Below are 6,907 nucleotides of genomic sequence, written 5' to 3'. Positions count from 1 at the left end.
TGAAGGCTTTAAAAAAGAAAAGCGTCTCTTATAAAACATTATTTAGACTGAAAAGAAATCCAAACAAACCTTCAAGCCATCAGTCTAAACTGTAAACCCCTAAACTAGCCAAGGACTTGAGATTTTATGCTTCCTTTATTGTGAAGCTAAAAATTATGGGATGTAATATCCCATAATGACGAAACCTTGATTTCCATTTACATGGAGTTTGAGAAAGGAAACTAAATTGCTCTTTTATTTGCTGCACTCTGGACAGGGAGGTCTGGCGTGCTGCAATTCATGGGGTCACAAATAGTCAGACATGACTGAGCGACTGAACTGGACTGAACTGAACTGAAGGAACATTACGCAAACCAGCAAATCTCCTGTCAGCTAAGATAAAGAACTTTATTTCTCATTCAGTTCAGTTCAGTTGCTCAGTCGTGTCTGACTCTTTGCAACCCCATGGACTGCCTCACGCCAGGCTTCCCTGTCCATCACCAACTACCAGAGCTTACTCAAACTCACGTCCATCGAGTCGGAGATGCCATCCTACCAACCCTCATCCCCTCATCCCTTGTCATCCCCTTCTCCTCCTGCTTTCAATCTTTCCCAGCATCAGGGGCTTTTCCAGTGAGTCAGCTCTTCACATCAGGTGGCAAAAGTATTGGAGTTTCAGCTTCAGCATCAGTCCTTCCAATGAATATTTTTCATTCAATTATCAATGTATTAGTTTCTGTTACATTCTCAACTCCCAAGTTTAGGAACAATGTCTATTTCTTTTTTTGGCCTTGCTTCATGACATGTGAGGGATCTTAGCTCCCTGACCAGAGATCAAACCCATGCCCCCTGCAGTAGGAGTGTGGAGTCTACTCGCTGGACTGCCAGGGAATTCCCTAGGAATAATGTGTGTCTTGTTCATCACAGCTTACCCACCATCTAAGAAAGTGCCCGGCACATAGTGAACCCTCAATAGATGTTTGTGAAATGAATAGCTGTACTTAGTTTTAACATAATCCATTATTATATAGATTTTTTTTGTATGTAATTATTCACTCAAAAAATTACCATTTTCTGCCCAATCTATTAGCCTATATTATTCCCCATTGTTGAAACCACACAAATACATTACTCAGCTTTTAAATCACTTCTTTAGGAATCTGAGAAGTTCTAAATTTATGGATCTATAGATATCACAATTGCTAAAGTATCTGTTTCTTTGACCAAGTACAGTCCCATTTGAACTGAATTCCTCATCTAAAGCATTAATGTACAAGCCTTTCTGGTCAAAGAATTATTATATCAGCACACACACAAAAATGAACAACATAAAGATGATTTAAATAACAGAATATCAACATCACAATTATCAAGATTGAAACAAGAGAAAAAGCCATGTGCCTGACAAATGTTAAAGGGCTATGATTAAAAACAAATGATAAATTCAAGGTTTTGTGAAGTCATCCAAAATCAGAACTGAGGCTATAAACTTATTTAGTTATCTTTATTATCTTACAATGTGCCAGAAGGCCTCAAATGACTCCCTGGAGTATTAGAAGCATACTTCCTTGAGCACAGCTTTGAGTAGCACTGATGTATTATAGAGCTGTTGTCTCTGAAGTATTTCATATTAAAACATGTGTGTGTGTGTGTGTAAAACACATGAAATCTGACTTTGTAGGTATTTTTCTCTTGATAAGTCAATTGTAATACATTATCATTTGCCCTGCTTACTTTGCCTGCATTTGCATGGGCATGCCAAACTCTTTCTTTTCTTGATATTGGTAAAACTTCCCTGGCGGTTAGGTCTTGGTGCTTTCACTGCTCTGGCCCAGGTTCATTGTCTGGTTAGGGAATTAAAATCCCACAACCTGTGTGGTACAGCCACCAAAAAAAGTGAAGGCGAAAAAAGTGGAAGTGAACTTCTATTTCATGTTTTGGTAAATAGTTTCAGCCCGTGGTCATTGATAAAAGATGTGCACATTATAGTACTGCAAGTGATTCCATTGACTCATTAGAGGAAACATAACTATCCATGCTGCACTCATTTGGATGTTAAAGTGCTTGAGGAGGAAGAGCACCTTTTAGAAACTAGTGGAAGAAATAAATGTCAAAGAGCAGGACCATTTACAGATGGTGATTATTTTTTTCTCACGGCAGCTAAGAAGTGATCAACAGTTTTATGAACAATGGTTGATTGCAAGAATATAAGCCATGAGCATTTCTCAACTCAGGTTATTCAAGTAGGATAGAATCAAAATCGTTTCTTCAATGCCTGAAATGATAATTCCTTACAATTTTCTGTTTGAATTTAGCACTCCCCATTGGGTATTCTGAAAATGCATCCCTGTGCTTAGCGGGTATTACTACATTTGGCTACTTTAATTTTCAAATTGAATCATCACAGACTGTTTTGTTGCTTCAGTTCAAGCAATAAGTATTTTTTGAGAATTAATTTCAAGCCCAGCACTTTCTGAATGCATCAGATATATTAACAAAAAAGGAAGAAAAGTTTCTTCCCATAGTAGAGCGTGAATTCACTGGTGAGATAAGAAATTCACAAGGCAAACAACTAGAGAATAATATAAAAGTTTAGGAGTTTAGCCACTTAATGTGAGCCACACAATAAATTTTATTGAACAAGTCTTGGCACGATTCATGGCAAGAAGAAGACTTACACTGGTTTGTGAAGTATAGATAGAATCAGCTCTCAGAGCTGAGGATAGAGGTATTTTAGATAGGGAACATCAAAAGTGAAGGCAGAGAAGAGAGAGCCAGACTGGTGGGTATACAGCTTAGAGAAGCACTTTTCTAAAGCAATGCATTAATGCTGTTTGAAATGAAATTAGCTGTGAAACTCCTGTCCCCCAAGAACCCCCATTTCCAATGATCATGACTTGCTTATAATGATTAGTATTATGTAGTCTTGGCTTTAGGTTACAAGCATCTGGAGGGTTCAAGCAACTACCTTACCTTCTGTAGAACTATGCCTAAACTCAGTGAGCTCAATACTGATTTACTTTGTCAACATGCTTAACAAGGTTTGCACAGTAAAAACAACTCTCCAAACTTTTGTTACATGAGTTGAAATGTACCCAATACTACTTAGATGTGCAGAAAATTATACATTTCTTTATTTCAAATAATCTCATCCCTGGGTCCTTACTGCCACTGAAAATTGAAAAAAAACTTGGTCTCTGTTTAAAATTAACTGTTCAGTTCAGTTCAGTTCAGTCGCTCAGTCGTGTCTGACTCTTTGCGACCCCATGAATCACAGCACGCCAGGCCTCCCTGTCCATCACCAACTCCTGGAGTTCACTCAAATTCACATCCGTCAAGTCGGTGATGCCATCCAGCCATTTCATCCTCTGTCATCCCCTTCTCCTCCTGCCCCCAGTCCCTCCCAGCATCAGGGTCTTTTCCAATGAGTCAGCTCTTTCCATGAGGTGGCCAAAGTACTGGAGTTTCAGCTTCAGCGTCGTTACTTCCAAAGGAATCCCAGGGCTGATCTCCTTCAGAATGGACTGGTTGGATCTCCTTGCAGTCCAAGGGACTCTCAAGAGTCTTCTCCAACACCACAGTTCAAAAGCATCAATTCTTTGGCGCTCAGCTTTCTTCACAGTCCAACTCTCACATCCATACATGATCACAGGAAAAACCATAGCCTTGACTAGACGGACCATTGTTGGCAAAGTAATGTCTCTGCTTTTGAATATGCTATCTAGGTTGGTCATAACTTTCCTTCCAAGGAGTAAGCATCTTTGAATTTCATGGCTGCAGTCACCATCTGCAGTAATTATGGAGCCCAGAAAAATAAGGTCTGACACTGTTTCCACCGTTTCCCATCTATTTCCCATGAAGTGATGGGACCGGATGCCATGATCTTCGTTTTCTGAATGTTGAGCTTTAAACCAACTTTTTCACTCTCCACTTTCATTTTCATCAAGAGGCTTTTTAGTTCCTCTTCACTTTCTGCCATAAGGGTGTTGTCATCTGCATATCTGAGGTTTTTGATATTTCTCCTGGCAATCTTGATTTTAGCTTGTGCTTCTTCCAGTCCAGCGTTTCTCATGATGTACTCTGCATATAAGTTAAATAAGCAGGGTGACAATATACAGCCTTGACGTATTCCTTTTCCTATTTGGAACCAGTCTGTTGTTCCATGTCCAGTTCTAACTGTTGCTTCCTGACCTGTATATAGGTTTCTCAAAAGGCGGGTCGGGTGGTCTGGTATTCCCATCTCTTTCAGAATTTCCCACAGTTTATTGTGATCCACACAGTCAAAGGCTTTGGCATAGTTACTTCTAGCTAAAAGTTGATTTAAAAAACAAATGTATTTAATTATTTGGCTATGCCAGGTCTTGGGTGCCACATGCAGAATTTTTGTTTTTCACTGTAGCATGTGTGATCTTTAGTTGCCATATCCAGACTCTTGTTTGCAGTATGTGGGATCTAGTTCCCAGACCAGGGGTTGAACCCAGACCCCTTGCATTGGGAGCACAGTCTTAGCCATTGGACTACCAGGGAAGTCCCTTAAAGTCTCTTAATCAATCCATAATTTTAACTTCCTATTATAGACATTTCTTACAGCTAGCAGGGCCTCATCTTCCATCCCCTCCTCATTGCCAAGGTTGTTTCTCAGCAGAGAAAGAAGCTTCTATGTATCAGTGATGGTGGAAGAAGAGCCTTTAGTCTGCTTCCTATTCTCTTTATCTGTATCATCCAAAAGAAGTCACTGACCATGTGTGGCTATTGAGCACTGGAAATGTGGCCAAGCCAAACTGAGATGTGCTATAAAACTAATAATACATATTGACTTTCAAAGGCTTAGTACAAAAAAAAAAAGAATATAAAATATCTCACTAATATTTTATATTGATTTCAGGTTGAAATGCAAATATTTTTACTTACACTGGGTTAAATATGTTAACTATTACCCTTAATTTCACCTTTTTTAAACCTTTTTAATGTGGCTACTGCTCCTGCTAAGTCACTTCAGTCGTGTCCGACTCTGTGTGACCCCATAGACGGCAGCCCACCAGGCTTCCCCGTCCCTGGGATTCTCCAGGCAAGAACACTGGAGTGGGTTGCCATTTCCTCCTCCAGTGCATGAAAGTGAAAAGTGAAAGTGAAGTCGCTCAGTCATGTCCGACCCTAAGCGACCCCATGGACTGCAGCCTACCAGGCTCCTCCGTCCATGGGGTTTTCCAGGCAAGAGTACTGGAGTGGGGTGCCATTGTCTTCTCCGAATGTGGCTAATCATAAATTACATGTGTAACTTGCATTATATTTCCATTGCCCTAGGCTGCTCTGGGTCTTCTACCACTGGTGCAGTGTGGCTAGTCTGTGTGTTTCCTCGGCAGTCTGCACTTGCATCTGCTGAGGAGTATCCAGTCCAGCATGATAACTACTAAGGATGGCTACTGTCATGGGGACCATCCTCCAGGTATAAATTCTTCACCAGTTTCAGCTTTTTTTTCCCAGCCCAATCCATTTTTATCTTTCTGTCTGTGATACTGTGATTGATGATAAGAAATATGTATTTGTTCTTTGCCCTGGTTTTGGCACAGAGCTCCTAAAACCTTTGGAATTTCCTGGGATAAGAGCAGATACAGGTGCATCTTGTTACGTTGGTGAGATGACTTTGGGAAAGCACTCCTCAGGGTGGGGCTGGTTGCTGGCCAACCAGCCATGTGGTTAGAGGGTTGGAATTCTCAGTCCCACTCTCCTGACCTTCTGGGAGGGGATACACTGGAGTGAGTGAGTGATGGTGCCTCAGTCATGCTGGACTCTTTGTGACCCCATGGATTATAGCCTGACAGGCTCTTCTGTCCATGGAATTCTCTGGGCAAGAATACTGGAGTGGGTTGCCATTTCCTTCTCCAAGAAAATGGCAGAGGCTGGAGGTTGGCAGAGGATAAATATAGAGAGAAAATGGCAGAGGCTGGATTAAAGCTGGAGGTTGAATCAATAACCAGTGACTAAGACTTTATTTTTGGGGGCTCCAAAATCACTGCAGATGGTGATTGCAGCCATGAAATTAAAAGACGCTTACTCCTTGGAAGGAAAGTTATGACCAACCTAGATAGCATATTCAAAAGCAGAGACATTACTTTGCCAACAATGGTCCGTCTAGTCAAGGCTATGGTTTTTCCTGTGGTCATGTATGGATGTGAGAGTTGGACTGTGAAGAAAGCTGAGCACCAAAGAATTGATGCTTTTGAACTGTGGTGTTGGAGAAGACTCTTGAGAGTCCCTTGGACTGCAAGGAGATCCAACCAGTCCATTCTGAAGGAGATCAGCCCTGGGATTTCTTTGGAAGGAATGATGCTGAAGCTGAAACTCCAGTACTTTGGCCACCTCATGGAAAGAGCTGACTCATTGGAAAAGACCCTGATGCTGGGAGGGACTGGGGGCAGGAGGAGAAGGGGACGACAGAGGATGAGATGGCTGGATGGCATCACTGACTTGATGGATGTGAATTTGAGTGAACTCCAGGAGTTGGTGATGGACAGGGAGGCCTGGCGTGCTGATTCATGGGGTCGCAAAGAGTCGGACATGACTGAACGACTGAACTGAACTGAATGATTTAATCCATCATGGCTGTGTAATGAAGCCCCAAAGTTTAATCTTCTGGGTTGGTGAGAGGTGGAGATTTGGCAAGAGTAGTGGCCTCAGAGAGGGCATGGATGCTCTGAGACATTCCCCCATACCTTTCCCTATGCATTTCTTCCACTTGGCTATTGGTGGCTCAGACAGTAAAGAATCTGCCTGTAATGCAGGAGACCCAGGTTCATTCCCTGGGTCGGGAAGACACCCTGGAGAAGGAGATGGCAATCCACTGCAGTATTCTTGCCTGGACAATTCTATAGACAGTGGAGCCTGGTTGGCTACAGTCTGTGGGGTGACAAAGAGTAGAATAGAACTG

This window comes from Bos indicus, chromosome 20, assembly GCF_029378745.1.
Source record: "Bos indicus isolate NIAB-ARS_2022 breed Sahiwal x Tharparkar chromosome 20, NIAB-ARS_B.indTharparkar_mat_pri_1.0, whole genome shotgun sequence".
In the NCBI taxonomy this organism is placed as follows: Eukaryota; Metazoa; Chordata; class Mammalia; order Artiodactyla; family Bovidae; genus Bos; species Bos indicus.
This window is presented reverse-complemented; position numbering follows the sequence as displayed.